General features: G+C 30.9%; 1 protein-coding gene and 1 long non-coding RNA gene across 4 annotated transcripts in view; one reads left to right on the plus strand and one right to left on the minus strand.

Moving 5' to 3' along the window:
- The window catches only part of LOC127287713 (zinc finger protein 423 homolog), a 100,453-nt gene that overhangs the window by 48,330 nt on the left and 30,753 nt on the right, over positions 1 to 21,370 (minus strand). The window lies entirely within an intron of this gene.
- On the plus strand, positions 1,448 to 15,392 carry LOC127287722 (uncharacterized). 3 transcript variants are annotated; one of them, XR_007843913.1, is made up of 4 exons: positions 1,448 to 1,825; positions 9,628 to 9,780; positions 13,758 to 13,910; positions 15,133 to 15,392. It is a non-coding gene; the product is annotated as an uncharacterized LOC127287722 (long non-coding RNA). The 3 variants fall into 3 exon arrangements; XR_007843914.1 differs by lacking the exon at positions 13,758 to 13,910; XR_007843912.1 differs by lacking the exon at positions 15,133 to 15,392 and having other exon boundaries at positions 13,758 to 14,017.

Here is a 21,370-nt window from a genome sequence, read left to right on the forward strand (position 1 = left end):
TATATTTTCGAATAATTTTCCAACGCTGATGGGTGCTGTACTGGGAATAAGGAGTAAAAGAGAGAGAGAAATAGCAATGAAGAAAGAGGGTAAAGCGAAAGGGAGGTTTTGATACACGTGGGAGGTAGGAGGATTTCTAGGGGGTGGTAAGAGGGGGGAGGAGGTAGAGTTGGGATGTGAGAGAGTGAGGCCAGATCCCATGGGACTCAGTGCTCTCCTCTGGCGCAACCAGCACTCGGGATCACGAGAGAGGAGGAAAATGGAGGTAGGAGGAGAGAACTAATCAGCTTGGCGCATGCGCATTGGGTTACTTTTTCATCCCTTGGGAATCCCCTGGCATTTGGTCTCTCTCTCTCTTTCTCTCTCTCACTCTCTTGCCTCTCATACCGTTCGCGAGTCCCACAAAGTGAGCGGTTTTCCCTCTTTCACTTGTATATATATATACATATATATGTATATATATATGGAAGGGGTTTTCTGTCCCACTTGCTTTTACGAATCGGTTCCTTCGCGTCGCGCACCATTCAACTACTATGCTCCTTTGCTCTCGCTCTCTACAATAAGACCTTTGCAGTTTCCCAATGGGGAATGAGGATCCCTCGTCGTTTCCGGCCATACCTGCCAGATCTTTCGATACCAGGGCACCAACATTCTCCTCGTGCCAGATTCACGAGAAGCGATGTTCGCTGCAGCCTCGTTTATACACCCTCCACTCCACCCCACCACCTCCCTCTTCATCCCAAGTCAAATTTCATATGGGAGTTTTAGGATCGAGTTTATATACATTGCATATATCGGTGTACGATATAGTATCTCTTGTGCGGTACGTGGTTTGATAAAAAAAAGCGGGAAATTATGATCATGAAAAAAAAACAAAAGAAAAAAATTAAGGTTACTACTTGATCCAGATTTAGAGATCTCATTTAAAAACAGTCTGACTAAAACTGGACTTTACTACTACTGCTAATAATAATAATAATAATAATAATACTTTTTATGGGTATTAATATGGGTCTTCCTCTACTCGTATTTGGCTGTCAACCTTTTTCTACACTTTTAGGTGTATTTTGTGCAAGAAATTGCAATAAAATAGTGTGCCTAAGAAAAATTGAATGTTTTTGAACATTTTTTTTTGACGAAAATCGCTTTAATGGTCATAAAAATGGTGTTCCTCTACTCGGATCCTTCTGTCAATTTTTTTCTACACTTTTAGGTGTATTTTGTGCAAGAAATTGCAATAAAATAGTGTGCCTAAGAAAAATTGAATTTTTTTGAAAATTTTTTTTTGGCGAAAATCGCTTCAGTGGTCACAAAAATGGTGTTCCTCTACTCGGATCGGGCTGTCAATTTTTTTCTACACTTTTAGGTGTATTTTGTGCAAGAAATTGCAATAAAATAGTGTGCCTAAGAAAAACTAAATTTTTTTGAAAAATTTTTTTTGGCGAAAATCGCTTCAATGGTCATAAAAATGGTGTTCCTCTACTCGGATCGGGCTGTCAATTTTTTTCTACACTTTTAGGTGTATTTTGTGCAAGAAATTGCAATAAAATAGTGTGCCTAAGAAAAATTGAATGTTTTTGAAAATTTTTTTTTGACGAAAATCGCTTTAATGGTCATAAAAATGGTGTTCCTCTACTCGGATCCTTCTGTCAATTTTTTTTTACACTTTTAGGTGTATTTTGTGCAAGAAATTGCAATAAAATAGTGTGCCTAAGAAAAATTGAATTTTTTTGACAATTTTTTTTTGGCGAAAATCGCTTCAATGGTCATAAAAATGGTGTTCCTCTACTCGGATCGGGCTGTCAATTTTTTTCTACACTTTTAGGTGTATTTTGTGCAAGAAATTGCAATAAAATAGTCTGCCTAAGAAAAATTGAATGTTTTTGAACATTTTTTTTTGACGAAAATCGCTTTAATGGTCATAAAAATGGTGTTCCTCTACTCGGATCCTTCTGTCAATTTTTTTCTACACTTTTAGGTGTATTTTGTGCAAGAAATTGCAATAAAATAGTGTGCCTAAGAAAAATTGAATGTTTTTGAAAATTTTTTTTTGACGAAAATCGTTTTAATGGTCATAAAAATGGTGTTCCTCTACTCGGATCGGGCTGTCAATTTTTTTCTACACTTTTAGGTGTATTTTGTGCAAGAAATTGCAATAAAATAGTGTGCCTAAGAAAAATTGAATGTTTTTGAAAATTTTTTTTTGACGAAAATCGCTTTAATGGTCATAAAAATGGTGTTCCTCTACTCGGATCGGGCTGTCAATTTTTTTCTACACTTTTAGGTGTATTTTGTGCAAGAAATTGCAATAAAATAGTGTGCCTAAGAAAAATTGAATGTTTTTGAAAATTTTTTTTTGACGTAAATCGCTTTAATGGTCATAAAAATGGTGTTCCTCTACTCGGATCGGGCTGTCAATTTTTTTCTACACTTTTAGGTGTATTTTGTGCAAGAAATTGCAATAAAATAGTGTGCCTAAGAAAAATTGAATGTTTTTGAAAATTTTTTTTTGACGAAAATCGCTTTAATGGTCATAAAAATGGTGTTCCTCTACTCGGATCGGGCTGTCAATTTTTTTCTACACTTTTAGGTGTATTTTGTGCAAGAAATTGCAATAAAATAGTGTGCCTAAGAAAAATTGAATGTTTTTGAAAATTTTTTTTTGACGAAAATCGCTTTAATGGTCATAAAAATGGTGTTCCTCTACTCGGATCGGGCTGTCAATTTTTTTCTACACTTTTAGGTGTATTTTGTGCAAGAAATTGCAATAAAATAGTGTGCCTAAGAAAAATTGAATGTTTTTGAAAATTTTTTTTTGACGTAAATCGCTTTAATGGTCATAAAAATGGTGTTCCTCTACTCGGATCGGGCTGTCAATTTTTTTCTACACTTTTAGGTGTATTTTGTGCAAGAAATTGCAATAAAATAGTGTGCCTAAGAAAAATTGAATGTTTTTGAAAATTTTTTTTTGACGAAAATCGCTTTAATGGTCATAAAAATGGTGTTCCTCTACTCGGATCGGGCTGTCAATTTTTTTCTACACTTTTAGGTGTATTTTGTGCAAGAAATTGCAATAAAATAGTGTGCCTAAGAAAAATTGAATGTTTTTGAAAAATTTTTTTTGACGAAAATCGCTTTAATGGTCATAAAAATGGTGTTCCTCTACTCGGATCCTTCTGTCAATTTTTTTCTACACTTTTAGGTGTATTTTGTGCAAGAAATTGCAATAAAATAGTGTGCCTAAGAAAAATTGAATGTTTTTGAAAAATTTTTTTTGACGAAAATCGCTTTAATGGTCATAAAAATGGTGTTCCTCTACTCGGATCCTTCTGTCAATTTTTTTCTACACTTTTAGGTGTATTTTGTGCAAGAAATTGCAATAAAATAGTGTGCCTAAGAAAAATTGAATGTTTTTGAAAATTTTTTTTTGACGAAAATCGCTTTAATGGTCATAAAAATGGTGTTCCTCTACTCGGATCCTTCTGTCAATTTTTTTCTACACTTTTAGGTGTATTTTGTGCAAGAAATTGCAATAAAATAGTGTGCCTAAGAAAAATTGAATGTTTTTGAAAATTTTTTTTTGACGAAAATCGCGTTTTTGGTCATAAAAAAGGTCTTCCTCTACTCGGATCGGGCTGTCAATTTTTTTCTACACTTTTAGGTGTATTTTGTGCAAGAAATTGCAATAAAATAGTGTGCCTAAGAAAAATTGAATGTTTTTGAAAATTTTTTTTTGACGAAAATCGCTTTAATGGTCATAAAAATGGTGTTCCTCTACTCGGATCCTTCTGTCAATTTTTTTCTACACTTTTAGGTGTATTTTGTGCAAGAAATTGCAATAAAATAGTGTGCCTAAGAAAAATTGAATTTTTTTGAAAATTTTTTTTTGACGAAAATCGCTTTAATGGTCATAAAAATGGTGTTCCTCTACTCGGATAGGGCTGTCAATTTTTTTCTACACTTTTAGGTGTATTTTGTGCAAGAAATTGCAATAAAATAGTGTGCCTAAGAAAAATTGAATGTTTTTGAAAAATTTTTTTTGACGAAAATCGCTTTAATGGTCATAAAAATGGTGTTCCTCTACTCGGATCCTTCTGTCAATTTTTTTCTACACTTTTAGGTGTATTTTGTGCAAGAAATTGCAATAAAATAGTGTGCCTAAGAAAAATTGAATGTTTTTGAAAATTTTTTTTTGACGAAAATCACTTCAATGGTCATAAAAATGGTGTTCCTCTACTCGGATCGGGCTGTCAATTTTTTTCTACACTTTTAGGTGTATTTTGTGCAAGAAATTGCAATAAAATAGTGTGCCTAAGAAAAATTGAATGTTTTTGAAAATTTTTTTTTGACGTAAATCGCTTTAATGGTCATAAAAATGGTGTTCCTCTACTCGGATCGGGCTGTCAATTTTTTTCTACACTTTTAGGTGTATTTTGTGCAAGAAATTGCAATAAAATAGTGTGCCTAAGAAAAATTGAATGTTTTTGAAAATTTTTTTTTGACGAAAATCGCGTTTTTGGTCATAAAATAGGTCTTCCTCTACTCGGATCGGGCTGTCAATTTTTTTCTACACTTTTAGGTGTATTTTGTGCAAGAAATTGCAATAAAATAGTGTGCCTAAGAAAAATTGAATTTTTTTGAAAATTTTTTTTTGGCGAAATACGCTTTAATGGTCATAAAAATGGTGTTCCTCTACTCGGATCGGGCTATCAATTTTTTTCTACACTTTTACGTGTATTTTCTGCAAGAAATTGCAATAAAATAGTGTGCCTAAGAAAAATTGAATGTTTTTGAAAATTTTTTTTTGACGAAAATCGCGTTTTTGGTCATAAAAAAGGTCTTCCTCTACTCGGATCCTTCTGTCAATTTTTTTCTACACTTTTAGGTGTATTTTGTGCAAGAAATTGCAATAAAATAGTGTGCCTAAGAAAAATTGAAGGTTTTTGAAAATTTTTTTTTGACGAAAATCGCTTTAATGGTCATAAAAATGGTGTTCCTCTACTCGCATCCTTCTGTCAATTTTTTTCTACACTTTTAGGTGTATTTTGTGCAAGAAATTGCAATAAAATAGTGTGCCTAAGAAAAATTGAATTTTTTTGAAAATTTTTTTTTGACGAAAATCGCTTTAATGGTCATAAAAATGGTGTTCCTCTACTCGGATCGGGCTGTCAATTTTTTTCTACACTTTTAGGTGTATTTTGTGCAAGAAATTGCAATAAAATAGTGTGCCTAAGAAAAATTGAATGTTTTTGAAAAATTTTTTTTGACGAAAATCGCTTTAATGGTCATAAAAATGGTGTTCCTCTACTCGGATCCTTCTGTCAATTTTTTTCTACACTTTTAGGTGTATTTTGTGCAAGAAATTGCAATAAAATAGTGTGCCTAAGAAAAATTGAATGTTTTTGAAAATTTTTTTTTGACGAAAATCACTTCAATGGTCATAAAAATGGTGTTCCTCTACTCGGATCGGGCTGTCAATTTTTTTCTACACTTTTAGGTGTATTTTGTGCAAGAAATTGCAATAAAATAGTGTGCCTAAGAAAAATTGAATGTTTTTGAAAATTTTTTTTTGACGTAAATCGCTTTAATGGTCATAAAAATGGTGTTCCTCTACTCGGATCGGGCTGTCAATTTTTTTCTACACTTTTAGGTGTATTTTGTGCAAGAAATTGCAATAAAATAGTGTGCCTAAGAAAAATTGAATGTTTTTGAAAATTTTTTTTTGACGAAAATCGCGTTTTTGGTCATAAAAAAGGTCTTCCTCTACTCGGATCGGGCTGTCAATTTTTTTCTACACTTTTAGGTGTATTTTGTGCAAGAAATTGCAATAAAATAGTGTGCCTAAGAAAAATTGAATGTTTTTGAAAATTTTTTTTTGACGAAAATCGCTTTAATGGTCATAAAAATGGTGTTCCTCTACTCGGATCCTTCTGTCAATTTTTTTCTACACTTTTAGGTGTATTTTGTGCAAGAAATTGCAATAAAATAGTGTGCCTAAGAAAAATTGAATGTTTTTGAAAATTTTTTTTGACGAAAATCGCTTTAATGGTCATAAAAATGGTGTTCCTCTACTCGGATCCTTCTGTCAATTTTTTTCTACACTTTTAGGTGTATTTTGTGCAAGAAATTGCAATAAAATAGTGTGCCTAAGAAAAATTGAATGTTTTTGAAAATTTTTTTTTGACGAAAATCACTTCAATGGTCATAAAAATGGTGTTCCTCTACTCGGATCGGGCTGTCAATTTTTTTCTACACTTTTAGGTGTATTTTGTGCAAGAAATTGCAATAAAATAGTGTGCCTAAGAAAAATTGAATGTTTTTGAAAATTTTTTTTTGACGTAAATCGCTTTAATGGTCATAAAAATGGTGTTCCTCTACTCGGATCGGGCTGTCAATTTTTTTCTACACTTTTAGGTGTATTTTGTGCAAGAAATTGCAATAAAATAGTGTGCCTAAGAAAAATTGAATGTTTTTGAAAATTTTTTTTTGACGAAAATCGCTTTAATGGTCATAAAAATGGTGTTCCTCTACTCGGATCGGGCTGTCAATTTTTTTCTACACTTTTAGGTGTATTTTGTGCAAGAAATTGCAATAAAATAGTGTGCCTAAGAAAAATTGAATGTTTTTGAAAAATTTTTTTTGACGAAAATCGCTTTAATGGTCATAAAAATGGTGTTCCTCTACTCGGATCCTTCTGTCAATTTTTTTCTACACTTTTAGGTGTATTTTGTGCAAGAAATTGCAATAAAATAGTGTGCCTAAGAAAAATTGAATGTTTTTGAAAAATTTTTTTTGACGAAAATCGCTTTAATGGTCATAAAAATGGTGTTCCTCTACTCGGATCCTTCTGTCAATTTTTTTCTACACTTTTAGGTGTATTTTGTGCAAGAAATTGCAATAAAATAGTGTGCCTAAGAAAAATTGAATGTTTTTGAAAATTTTTTTTTGACGAAAATCGCTTTAATGGTCATAAAAATGGTGTTCCTCTACTCGGATCCTTCTGTCAATTTTTTTCTACACTTTTAGGTGTATTTTGTGCAAGAAATTGCAATAAAATAGTGTGCCTAAGAAAAATTGAATGTTTTTGAAAATTTTTTTTTGACGAAAATCGCGTTTTTGGTCATAAAAAAGGTCTTCCTCTACTCGGATCGGGCTGTCAATTTTTTTCTACACTTTTAGGTGTATTTTGTGCAAGAAATTGCAATAAAATAGTGTGCCTAAGAAAAATTGAATGTTTTTGAAAATTTTTTTTTGACGAAAATCGCTTTAATGGTCATAAAAATGGTGTTCCTCTACTCGGATCCTTCTGTCAATTTTTTTCTACACTTTTAGGTGTATTTTGTGCAAGAAATTGCAATAAAATAGTGTGCCTAAGAAAAATTGAATTTTTTTGAAAATTTTTTTTTGACGAAAATCGCTTTAATGGTCATAAAAATGGTGTTCCTCTACTCGGATAGGGCTGTCAATTTTTTTCTACACTTTTAGGTGTATTTTGTGCAAGAAATTGCAATAAAATAGTGTGCCTAAGAAAAATTGAATGTTTTTGAAAAATTTTTTTTGACGAAAATCGCTTTAATGGTCATAAAAATGGTGTTCCTCTACTCGGATCCTTCTGTCAATTTTTTTCTACACTTTTAGGTGTATTTTGTGCAAGAAATTGCAATAAAATAGTGTGCCTAAGAAAAATTGAATGTTTTTGAAAATTTTTTTTTGACGAAAATCACTTCAATGGTCATAAAAATGGTGTTCCTCTACTCGGATCGGGCTGTCAATTTTTTTCTACACTTTTAGGTGTATTTTGTGCAAGAAATTGCAATAAAATAGTGTGCCTAAGAAAAATTGAATGTTTTTGAAAATTTTTTTTTGACGTAAATCGCTTTAATGGTCATAAAAATGGTGTTCCTCTACTCGGATCGGGCTGTCAATTTTTTTCTACACTTTTAGGTGTATTTTGTGCAAGAAATTGCAATAAAATAGTGTGCCTAAGAAAAATTGAATGTTTTTGAAAATTTTTTTTTGACGAAAATCGCGTTTTTGGTCATAAAATAGGTCTTCCTCTACTCGGATCGGGCTGTCAATTTTTTTCTACACTTTTAGGTGTATTTTGTGCAAGAAATTGCAATAAAATAGTGTGCCTAAGAAAAATTGAATTTTTTTGAAAATTTTTTTTTGGCGAAATACGCTTTAATGGTCATAAAAATGGTGTTCCTCTACTCGGATCGGGCTGTCAATTTTTTTCTACACTTTTACGTGTATTTTCTGCAAGAAATTGCAATAAAATAGTGTGCCTAAGAAAAATTGAATGTTTTTGAAAATTTTTTTTTGACGAAAATCGCGTTTTTGGTCATAAAAAAGGTCTTCCTCTACTCGGATCGGGCTGTCAATTTTTTTCTACACTTTTAGGTGTATTTTGTGCAAGAAATTGCAATAAAATAGTGTGCCTAAGAAAAATTGAATGTTTTTGAAAATTTTTTTTTGACGAAAATCGCTTTAATGGTCATAAAAATGGTGTTCCTCTACTCGGATCCTTCTGTCAATTTTTTTCTACACTTTTAGGTGTATTTTGTGCAAGAAATTGCAATAAAATAGTGTGCCTAAGAAAAATTGAATTTTTTTGAAAATTTTTTTTTGACGAAAATCGCTTTAATGGTCATAAAAATGGTGTTCCTCTACTCGGATCGGGCTGTCAATTTTTTTCTACACTTTTAGGTGTATTTTGTGCAAGAAATTGCAATAAAATAGTGTGCCTAAGAAAAATTGAATGTTTTTGAAAATTTTTTTTTGACGAAAATCGCTTTAATGGTCATAAAAATGGTGTTCCTCTACTCGGATCCTTCTGTCAATTTTTTTCTACACTTTTAGGTGTATTTTGTGCAAGAAATTGCAATAAAATAGTGTGCCTAAGAAAAATTGAATGTTTTTGAAAATTTTTTTTTGACGAAAATCGCTTTAATGGTCATAAAAATGGTGTTCCTCTACTCGGATCGGGCTGTCAATTTTTTTCTACACTTTTAGGTGTATTTTGTGCAAGAAATTGCAATAAAATAGTGTGCCTAAGAAAAATTGAATGTTTTTGAAAATTTTTTTTTGACGTAAATCGCTTTAATGGTCATAAAAATGGTGTTCCTCTACTCGGATCGGGCTGTCAATTTTTTTCTACACTTTTAGGTGTATTTTGTGCAAGAAATTGCAATAAAATAGTGTGCCTAAGAAAAATTGAATGTTTTTGAAAATTTTTTTTTGACGAAAATCGCGTTTTTGGTCATAAAAATGGTGTTCCTCTACTCGGATCGGGCTGTCAATTTTTTTCTACACTTTTAGGTGTATTTTGTGCAAGAAATTGCAATAAAATAGTGTGCCTAAGAAAAATTGAATGTTTTTGAAAATTTTTTTTTGACGAAAATCGCTTTAATGGTCATAAAAATGGTGTTCCTCTACTCGGATCCTTCTGTCAATTTTTTTCTACACTTTTAGGTGTATTTTGTGCAAGAAATTGCAATAAAATAGTGTGCCTAAGAAAAATTGAATGTTTTTGAAAATTTTTTTTTGACGAAAATCGCTTTAATGGTCATAAAAATGGTGTTCCTCTACTCGGATCCTTCTGTCAATTTTTTTCTACACTTTTAGGTGTATTTTGTGCAAGAAATTGCAATAAAATAGTGTGCCTAAGAAAAATTGAATGTTTTTGAAAATTTTTTTTTGACGAAAATCGCTTCAATGGTCATAAAAATGGTGTTCCTCTACTCGGATCGGGCTGTCAATTTTTTTCTACACTTTTAGGTGTATTTTGTGCAAGAAATTGCAATAAAATAGTGTGCCTAAGAAAAATTGAATGTTTTTGAAAATTTTTTTTTGACGTAAATCGCTTTAATGGTCATAAAAATGGTGTTCCTCTACTCGGATCGGGCTGTCAATTTTTTTCTACACTTTTAGGTGTATTTTGTGCAAGAAATTGCAATAAAATAGTGTGCCTAAGAAAAATTGAATGTTTTTGAAAATTTTTTTTTGACGAAAATCGCTTTAATGGTCATAAAAATGGTGTTCCTCTACTCGGATCGGGCTGTCAATTTTTTTCTACACTTTTAGGTGTATTTTGTGCAAGAAATTGCAATAAAATAGTGTGCCTAAGAAAAATTGAATGTTTTTGAAAAATTTTTTTTGACGAAAATCGCTTTAATGGTCATAAAAATGGTGTTCCTCTACTCGGATCCTTCTGTCAATTTTTTTCTACACTTTTAGGTGTATTTTGTGCAAGAAATTGCAATAAAATAGTGTGCCTAAGAAAAATTGAATGTTTTTGAAAAATTTTTTTTGACGAAAATCGCTTTAATGGTCATAAAAATGGTGTTCCTCTACTCGGATCCTTCTGTCAATTTTTTTCTACACTTTTAGGTGTATTTTGTGCAAGAAATTGCAATAAAATAGTGTGCCTAAGAAAAATTGAATGTTTTTGAAAATTTTTTTTTGACGAAAATCGCTTTAATGGTCATAAAAATGGTGTTCCTCTACTCGGATCCTTCTGTCAATTTTTTTCTACACTTTTAGGTGTATTTTGTGCAAGAAATTGCAATAAAATAGTGTGCCTAAGAAAAATTGAATGTTTTTGAAAATTTTTTTTTGACGAAAATCGCGTTTTTGGTCATAAAAAAGGTCTTCCTCTACTCGGATCGGGCTGTCAATTTTTTTCTACACTTTTAGGTGTATTTTGTGCAAGAAATTGCAATAAAATAGTGTGCCTAAGAAAAATTGAATGTTTTTGAAAATTTTTTTTTGACGAAAATCGCTTTAATGGTCATAAAAATGGTGTTCCTCTACTCGGATCCTTCTGTCAATTTTTTTCTACACTTTTAGGTGTATTTTGTGCAAGAAATTGCAATAAAATAGTGTGCCTAAGAAAAATTGAATTTTTTTGAAAATTTTTTTTTGACGAAAATCGCTTTAATGGTCATAAAAATGGTGTTCCTCTACTCGGATAGGGCTGTCAATTTTTTTCTACACTTTTAGGTGTATTTTGTGCAAGAAATTGCAATAAAATAGTGTGCCTAAGAAAAATTGAATGTTTTTGAAAAATTTTTTTTGACGAAAATCGCTTTAATGGTCATAAAAATGGTGTTCCTCTACTCGGATCCTTCTGTCAATTTTTTTCTACACTTTTAGGTGTATTTTGTGCAAGAAATTGCAATAAAATAGTGTGCCTAAGAAAAATTGAATGTTTTTGAAAATTTTTTTTTGACGAAAATCACTTCAATGGTCATAAAAATGGTGTTCCTCTACTCGGATCGGGCTGTCAATTTTTTTCTACACTTTTAGGTGTATTTTGTGCAAGAAATTGCAATAAAATAGTGTGCCTAAGAAAAATTGAATGTTTTTGAAAATTTTTTTTTGACGTAAATCGCTTTAATGGTCATAAAAATGGTGTTCCTCTACTCGGATCGGGCTGTCAATTTTTTTCTACACTTTTAGGTGTATTTTGTGCAAGAAATTGCAATAAAATAGTGTGCCTAAGAAAAATTGAATGTTTTTGAAAATTTTTTTTTGACGAAAATCGCGTTTTTGGTCATAAAATAGGTCTTCCTCTACTCGGATCGGGCTGTCAATTTTTTTCTACACTTTTAGGTGTATTTTGTGCAAGAAATTGCAATAAAATAGTGTGCCTAAGAAAAATTGAATTTTTTTGAAAATTTTTTTTTGGCGAAATACGCTTTAATGGTCATAAAAATGGTGTTCCTCTACTCGGATCGGGCTGTCAATTTTTTTCTACACTTTTACGTGTATTTTCTGCAAGAAATTGCAATAAAATAGTGTGCCTAAGAAAAATTGAATGTTTTTGAAAATTTTTTTTTGACGAAAATCGCGTTTTTGGTCATAAAAAAGGTCTTCCTCTACTCGGATCGGGCTGTCAATTTTTTTCTACACTTTTAGGTGTATTTTGTGCAAGAAATTGCAATAAAATAGTGTGCCTAAGAAAAATTGAATGTTTTTGAAAATTTTTTTTTGACGAAAATCGCTTTAATGGTCATAAAAATGGTGTTCCTCTACTCGGATCCTTCTGTCAATTTTTTTCTACACTTTTAGGTGTATTTTGTGCAAGAAATTGCAATAAAATAGTGTGCCTAAGAAAAATTGAATGTTTTTGAAAATTTTTTTTTGACGAAAATCGCTTTAATGGTCATAAAAATGGTGTTCCTCTACTCGGATCCTTCTGTCAATTTTTTTCTACACTTTTAGGTGTATTTTGTGCAAGAAATTGCAATAAAATAGTGTGCCTAAGAAAAATTGAATTTTTTTGAAAATTTTTTTTTGACGAAAATCGCTTTAATGGTCATAAAAATGGTGTTCCTCTACTCGGATAGGGCTGTCAATTTTTTTCTACACTTTTAGGTGTATTTTGTGCAAGAAATTGCAATAAAATAGTGTGCCTAAGAAAAATTGAATGTTTTTGAAAATTTTTTTTTGACGAAAATCGCGTTAATGGTCATAAAAATGGTGTTCCACTACTCGGATCGGGCTGTCAATTTTTTTCTACACTTTTAGGTGTATTTTGTGCAAGAAATTGCAATAAAATAGTGTGCCTAAGAAAAATTGAATGTTTTTGAAAATTTTTTTTTGACGAAAATCGCTTTAATGGTCATAAAAATGGTGTTCCTCTACTCGGATCCTTCTGTCAATTTTTTTCTACACTTTTAGGTGTATTTTGTGCAAGAAATTGCAATAAAATAGTGTGCCTAAGAAAAATTGAATGTTTTTGAAAATTTTTTTTTGACGAAAATCGCTTTAATGGTCATAAAAATGGTGTTCCTCTACTCGGATCGGGCTGTCAATTTTTTTCTACACTTTTAGGTGTATTTTGTGCAAGAAATTGCAATAAAATAGTGTGCCTAAGAAAAATTGAATGTTTTTGAAAAATTTTTTTTGACGAAAATCGCTTTAATGGTCATAAAAATGGTGTTCCTCTACTCGGATCCTTCTGTCAATTTTTTTCTACACTTTTAGGTGTATTTTGTGCAAGAAATTGCAATAAAATAGTGTGCCTAAGAAAAATTGAATGTTTTTGAAAATTTTTTTTTGACGAAAATCGCTTTAATGGTCATAAAAATGGTGTTCCTCTACTCGGATCCTTCTGTCAATTTTTTTCTACACTTTTAGGTGTATTTTGTGCAAGAAATTGCAATAAAATAGTGTGCCTAAGAAAAATTGAATGTTTTTGAAAATTTTTTTTTGACGAAAATCGCTTTAATGGTCATAAAAATGGTGTTCCTCTACTCGGATCCTTCTGTCAATTTTTTTCTACACTTTTAGGTGTATTTTGTGCAAGAAATTGCAATAAAATAGTGTGCCTAAGAAAAATTGAATGTTTTTGAAAATTTTTTTTTGACGAAAATCGCTTTAATGGTCATAAAAATGGTGTTCCTCTACTCGGATCCTTCTGTCAATTTTTTTCTACACTTTTAGGTGTATTTTGTGCAAGAAATTGCAATAAAATAGTGTGCCTAAGAAAAATTGAATGTTTTTGAAAATTTTTTTTTGACGAAAATCGCTTTAATGGTCATAAAAATGGTGTTCCTCTACTCGGATCGGGCTGTCAATTTTTTTCTACACTTTTAGGTGTATTTTGTGCAAGAAATTGCAATAAAATAGTGTGCCTAAGAAAAATTGAATGTTTTTGAAAATTTTTTTTGACGAAAATCGCTTTAATGGTCATAAAAATGGTGTTCCTCTACTCGGATCCTTCTGTCAATTTTTTTCTACACTTTTAGGTGTATTTTGTGCAAGAAATTGCAATAAAATAGTGTGCCTAAGAAAAATTGAATGTTTTTGAAAATTTTTTTTTGACGAAAATCGCTTCAATGGTCATAAAAATGGTGTTCCTCTACTCGGATCGGGCTGTCAATTTTTTTCTACACTTTTAGGTGTATTTTGTGCAAGAAATTGCAATAAAATAGTGTGCCTAAGAAAAATTGAATGTTTTTGAAAATTTTTTTTTGACGAAAATCGCTTTAATGGTCATAAAAATGGTGTTCCTCTACTCGGATCGGGCTGTCAATTTTTTTCTACACTTTTAGGTGTATTTTGTGCAAGAAATTGCAATAAAATAGTGTGCCTAAGAAAAATTGAATGTTTTTGAAAATTTTTTTTTGACGAAAATCGCTTTAATGGTCATAAAAATGGTGTTCCTCTACTCGGATCGGGCTGTCAATTTTTTTCTACACTTTTAGGTGTATTTTGTGCAAGAAATTGCAATAAAATAGTGTGCCTAAGAAAAATTGAATGTTTTTGAAAATTTTTTTTTGACGAAAATCGCTTTAATGGTCATAAAAATGGTGTTCCTCTACTCGGATCCTTCTGTCAATTTTTTTCTACACTTTTAGGTGTATTTTGTGCAAGAAATTGCAATAAAATAGTGTGCCTAAGAAAAATTGAATGTTTTTGAAAATTTTTTTTGACGAAAATCGCTTTAATGGTCATAAAAATGGTGTTCCTCTACTCGGATCCTTCTGTCAATTTTTTTCTACACTTTTAGGTGTATTTTGTGCAAGAAATTGCAATAAAATAGTGTGCCTAAGAAAAATTGAATGTTTTTGAAAATTTTTTTTTGACGAAAATCGCTTTAATGGTCATAAAAATGGTGTTCCTCTACTCGGATCCTTCTGTCAATTTTTTTCTACACTTTTAGGTGTATTTTGTGCAAGAAATTGCAATAAAATAGTGTGCCTAAGAAAAATTGAATGTTTTTGAAAATTTTTTTTTGACGAAAATCGCTTTTTGGTCATAAAAATGGTGTTCCTCTACTCGGATCGGGCTGTCAATTTTTTTCTACACTTTTAGGTGTATTTTGTGCAAGAAATTGCAATAAAATAGTGTGCCTAAGAAAAATTGAATTTTTTTGAAAATTTTTTTTTGACGAAAATCGCTTTAATGGTCATAAAAATGGTGTTCCTCTACTCGGATCGGGCTGTCAATTTTTTTCTACACTTTTAGGTGTATTTTGTGCAAGAAATTGCAATAAAATAGTGTGCCTAAGAAAAATTGAATGTTTTTGAAAAATTTTTTTTGACGAAAATCGCTTTAATGGTCATAAAAATGGTGTTCCTCTACTCGGATCCTTCTGTCAATTTTTTTCTACACTTTTAGGTGTATTTTGTGCAAGAAATTGCAATAAAATAGTGTGCCTAAGAAAAATTGAATGTTTTTGAAAATTTTTTTTTGACGAAAATCGCTTCAATGGTCATAAAAATGGTGTTCCTCTACTCGGATCGGGCTGTCAATTTTTTTCTACACTTTTAGGTGTATTTTGTGCAAGAAATTGCAATAAAATAGTGTGCCTAAGAAAAATTGAATGTTTTTGAAAATTTTTTTTTGACGAAAATCGCTTTAATGGTCATAAAAATGGTGTTCCTCTACTCGGATCGGGCTGTCAATTTTTTTCTACACTTTTAGGTGTATTTTGTGCAAGAAATTGCAATAAAATAGTGTGCCTAAGAAAAATTGAATGTTTTTGAAAATTTTTTTTTGACGAAAATCGCTTTTTGGTCATAAAAATGGTGTTCCTCTACTCGGATCGGGCTGTCAATTTTTTTCTACACTTTTAGGTGTATTTTGTGCAAGAAATTGCAATAAAATAGTGTGCCTAAGAAAAATTGAATTTTTTTGAAAATTTTTTTTTGACGAAATCGCTTTAATGGTCATAAAAATGGTGTTCCTCTACTCGGATCGGGCTGTCAATTTTTTTCTACACTTTTAGGTGTATTTTGTGCAAGAAATTGCAATAAAATAGTGTGCCTAAGAAAAATTGAATGTTTTTGAAAATTTTTTTTTGACGAAAATCGCTTTTTGGTCATAAAAATGGTGTTCCTCTACTCGGATCGGGCTGTCAATTTTTTTCTACACTTTTAGGTGTATTTTGTGCAAGAAATTGCAATAAAATAGTGTGCCTAAGAAAAATTGAATGTTTTTGAAAATTTTTTTTTGACGAAAATCGCTTTAATGGTCATAAAAATGGTGTTCCTCTACTCGGATCCTTCTGTCAATTTTTTTCTACACTTTTAGGTGTATTTTGTGCAAGAAATTGCAATAAAATAGTGTGCCTAAGAAAAATTGAATTTTTTTGAAAATTTTTTTTTGACGAAAATCGCTTTAATGGTCATAAAAATGGTGTTCCTCTACTCGGATCGGGCTGTCAATTTTTTTCTACACTTTTAGGTGTATTTTGTGCAAGAAATTGCAATAAAATAGTGTGCCTAAGAAAAATTGAATGTTTTTGAAAATTTTTTTTGACGAAAATCGCTTTAATGGTCATAAAAATGGTGTTCCTCTACTCGGATCCTTCTGTCAATTTTTTTCTACACTTTTAGGTGTATTTTGTGCAAGAAATTGCAATAAAATAGTGTGCCTAAGAAAAATTGAATGTTTTTGAAAATTTTTTTTTGACGAAAATCGCTTCAATGGTCATAAAAATGGTGTTCCTCTACTCGGATCGGGCTGTCAATTTTTTTCTACACTTTTAGGTGTATTTTGTGCAAGAAATTGCAATAAAATAGTGTGCCTAAGAAAAATTGAATGTTTTTGAAAATTTTTTTTTGACGAAAATCGCTTTAATGGTCATAAAAATGGTGTTCCTCTACTCGGATCGGGCTGTCAATTTTTTTCTACACTTTTAGGTGTATTTTGTGCAAGAAATTGCAATAAAATAGTGTGCCTAAGAAAAATTGAATGTTTTTGAAAATTTTTTTTTGACGAAAATCGCTTTTTGGTCATAAAAATGGTGTTCCTCTACTCGGATCGGGCTGTCAATTTTTTTCTACACTTTTAGGTGTATTTTGTGCAAGAAATTGCAATAAAATAGTGTGCCTAAGAAAAATTGAATTTTTTTGAAAATTTTTTTTTGACGAAAATCGCTTTAATGGTCATAAAAATGGTGTTCCTCTACTCGGATCGGGCTGTCAATTTTTTTCTACACTTTTAGGTGTATTTTGTGCAAGAAATTGCAATAAAATAGTGTGCCTAAGAAAAATTGAATGTTTTTGAAAATTTTTTTTTGACGAAAATCGCTTTTTGGTCATAAAAATGGTGTTCCTCTACTCGGATCGGGCTGTCAATTTTTTTCTACACTTTTAGGTGTATTTTGTGCAAGAAATTGCAATAAAATAGTGTGCCTAAGAAAAATTGAATGTTTTTGAAAATTTTTTTTTGACGAAAATCGCTTTAATGGTCATAAAAATGGTGTTCCTCTACTCGGATCCTTCTGTCAATTTTTTTCTACACTTTTAGGTGTATTTTGTGCAAGAAATTGCAATAAAATAGTGTGCCTAAGAAAAATTGAATGTTTTTGAAAATTTTTTTTTGACGAAAATCGCTTTAATGGTCATAAAAATGGTGTTCCTCTACTCGGATCCTTCTGTCAATTTTTTTCTACACTTTTAGGTGTATTTTGTGCAAGAAATTGCAATAAAATAGTGTGCCTAAGAAAAATTGAATTTTTTTGAAAATTTTTTTTTGACGAAAATCGCTTTAATGGTCATAAAAATGGTGTTCCTCTACTCGGATCGGGCTGTCAATTTTTTTCTACACTTTTAGGTGTATTTTGTGCAAGAAATTGCAATAAAATAGTGTGCCTAAGAAAAATTGAATGTTTTTGAAAAATTTTTTTTGACGAAAATCGCTTTAATGGTCATAAAAATGGTGTTCCTCTACTCGGATCCTTCTGTCAATTTTTTTCTACACTTTTAGGTGTATTTTGTGCAAGAAATTGCAATAAAATAGTGTGCCTAAGAAAAATTGAATGTTTTTGAAAATTTTTTTTTGACGAAAATCACTTCAATGGTCATAAAAATGGTGTTCCTCTACTCGGATCGGGCTGTCAATTTTTTTCTACACTTTTAGGTGTATTTTGTGCAAGAAATTGCAATAAAATAGTGTGCCTAAGAAAAATTGAATGTTTTTGAAAATTTTTTTTTGACGTAAATCGCTTTAATGGTCATAAAAATGGTGTTCCTCTACTCGGATCGGGCTGTCAATTTTTTTCTACACTTTTAGGTGTATTTTGTGCAAGAAATTGCAATAAAATAGTGTGCCTAAGAAAAATTGAATGTTTTTGAAAATTTTTTTTTGACGAAAATCGCGTTTTTGGTCATAAAATAGGTCTTCCTCTACTCGGATCGGGCTGTCAATTTTTTTCTACACTTTTAGGTGTATTTTGTGCAAGAAATTGCAATAAAATAGTGTGCCTAAGAAAAATTGAATTTTTTTGAAAATTTTTTTTTGGCGAAATACGCTTTAATGGTCATAAAAATGGTGTTCCTCTACTCGGATCGGGCTATCAATTTTTTTCTACACTTTTACGTGTATTTTCTGCAAGAAATTGCAATAAAATAGTGTGCCTAAGAAAAATTGAATGTTTTTGAAAATTTTTTTTTGACGAAAATCGCGTTTTTGGTCATAAAAAAGGTCTTCCTCTACTCGGATCGGGCTGTCAATTTTTTTCTACACTTTTAGGTGTATTTTGTGCAAGAAATTGCAATAAAATAGTGTGCCTAAGAAAAATTGAATGTTTTTGAAAATTTTTTTTTGACGAAAATCGCTTTAATGGTCATAAAAATGGTGTTCCTCTACTCGGATCCTTCTGTCAATTTTTTTCTACACTTTTAGGTGTATTTTGTGCAAGAAATTGCAATAAAATAGTGTGCCTAAGAAAAATTGAATGTTTTTGAAAAATTTTTTTTGACGAAAATCGCTTTAATGGTCATAAAAATGGTGTTCCTCTACTCGGATCCTTCTGTCAATTTTTTTCTACACTTTTAGGTGTATTTTGTGCAAGAAATTGCAATAAAATAGTGTGCCTAAGAAAAATTGAATGTTTTTGAAAATTTTTTTTTGACGAAAATCGCTTCAATGGTCATAAAAATGGTGTTCCTCTACTCGGATCGGGCTGTCAATTTTTTTCTACACTTTTAGGTGTATTTTGTGCAAGAAATTGCAATAAAATAGTGTGCCTAAGAAAAATTGAATGTTTTTGAAAATTTTTTTTTGACGAAAATCGCTTTAATGGTCATAAAAATGGTGTTCCTCTACTCGGATCGGGCTGTCAATTTTTTTCTACACTTTTAGGTGTATTTTGTGCAAGAAATTGCAATAAAATAGTGTGCCTAAGAAAAATTGAATGTTTTTGAAAATTTTTTTTTGACGAAAATCGCTTTAATGGTCATAAAAATGGTGTTCCTCTACTCGGATCGGGCTGTCAATTTTTTTCTACACTTTTAGGTGTATTTTGTGCAAGAAATTGCAATAAAATAGTGTGCCTAAGAAAAATTGAATGTTTTTGAAAAATTTTTTTTGACGAAAATCGCTTTAATGGTCATAAAAATGGTGTTCCTCTACTCGGATCCTTCTGTCAATTTTTTTCTACACTTTTAGGTGTATTTTGTGCAAGAAATTGCAATAAAATAGTGTGCCTAAGAAAAATTGAATTTTTTTGAAAATTTTTTTTTGACGAAAATCGCTTTAATGGTCATAAAAATGGTGTTCCTCTACTCGGATCGGGCTGTCAATTTTTTTCTACACTTTTAGGTGTATTTTGTGCAAGAAATTGCAATAAAATAGTGTGCCTAAGAAAAATTGAATGTTTTTGAAAATTTTTTTTTGACGAAAATCGCTTTAATGGTCATAAAAATGGTGTTCCTCTACTCGGATCCTTCTGTCAATTTTTTTCTACACTTTTAGGTGTATTTTGTGCAAGAAATTGCAATAAAATAGTGTGCCTAAGAAAAATTGAATGTTTTTGAAAATTTTTTTTTGACGAAAATCGCTTTAATGGTCATAAAAATGGTGTTCCTCTACTCGGATCGGGCTGTCAATTTTTTTCTACACTTTTAGGTGTATTTTGTGCAAGAAATTGCAATAAAATAGTGTGCCTAAGAAAAATTGAATTTTTTTGAAAATTTTTTTTTGACGAAAATCGCTTTAATGGTCATAAAAATGGTGTTCCTCTACTCGGATAGGGCTGTCAATTTTTTTCTACACTTTTAGGTGTATTTTGTGCAAGAAATTGCAATAAAATAGTGTGCCTAAGAAAAATTGAATGTTTTTGAAAAATTTTTTTTGACGAAAATCGCTTTAATGGTCATAAAAATGGTGTTCCTCTACTCGGATCCTTCTGTCAATTTTTTTCTACACTTTTAGGTGTATTTTGTGCAAGAAATTGCAATAAAATAGTGTGCCTAAGAAAAATTGAATGTTTTTGAAAATTTTTTTTTGACGAAAATCACTTCAATGGTCATAAAAATGGTGTTCCTCTACTCGGATCGGGCTGTCAATTTTTTTCTACACTTTTAGGTGTATTTTGTGCAAGAAATTGCAATAAAATAGTGTGCCTAAGAAAAATTGAATGTTTTTGAAAATTTTTTTTTGACGTAAATCGCTTTAATGGTCATAAAAATGGTGTTCCTCTACTCGGATCGGGCTGTCAATTTTTTTCTACACTTTTAGGTGTATTTTGTGCAAGAAATTGCAATAAAATAGTGTGCCTAAGAAAAATTGAATGTTTTTGAAAATTTTTTTTTGACGAAAATCGCGTTTTTGGTCATAAAATAGGTCTTCCTCTACTCGGATCGGGCTGTCAATTTTTTTCTACACTTTTAGGTGTATTTTGTGCAAGAAATTGCAATAAAATAGTGTGCCTAAGAAAAATTGAATTTTTTTGAAAATTTTTTTTTGGCGAAATACGCTTTAATGGTCATAAAAATGGTGTTCCTCTACTCGGATCGGGCTGTCAATTTTTTTCTACACTTTTACGTGTATTTTCTGCAAGAAATTGCAATAAAATAGTGTGCCTAAGAAAAATTGAATGTTTTTGAAAATTTTTTTTTGACGAAAATCGCGTTTTTGGTCATAAAAAAGGTCTTCCTCTACTCGGATCGGGCTGTCAATTTTTTTCTACACTTTTAGGTGTATTTTGTGCAAGAAATTGCAATAAAATAGTGTGCCTAAGAAAAATTGAATGTTTTTGAAAATTTTTTTTTGACGAAAATCGCTTTAATGGTCATAAAAATGGTGTTCCTCTACTCGGATCCTTCTGTCAATTTTTTTCTACACTTTTAGGTGTATTTTGTGCAAGAAATTGCAATAAAATAGTGTGCCTAAGAAAAATTGAATGTTTTTGAAAAATTTTTTTTGACGAAAATCGCTTTAATGGTCATAAAAATGGTGTTCCTCTACTCGGATCCTTCTGTCAATTTTTTTCTACACTTTTAGGTGTATTTTGTGCAAGAAATTGCAATAAAATAGTGTGCCTAAGAAAAATTGAATGTTTTTGAAAATTTTTTTTTGACGAAAATCACTTCAATGGTCATAAAAATGGTGTTCCTCTACTCGGATC

This window comes from Leptopilina boulardi, unplaced genomic scaffold, assembly GCF_019393585.1.
Source record: "Leptopilina boulardi isolate dan_hultmark-lab unplaced genomic scaffold, ZJU_Lbou_2.1 LbouV2_372, whole genome shotgun sequence".
Taxonomy (NCBI): Eukaryota; Metazoa; Arthropoda; class Insecta; order Hymenoptera; family Figitidae; genus Leptopilina; species Leptopilina boulardi.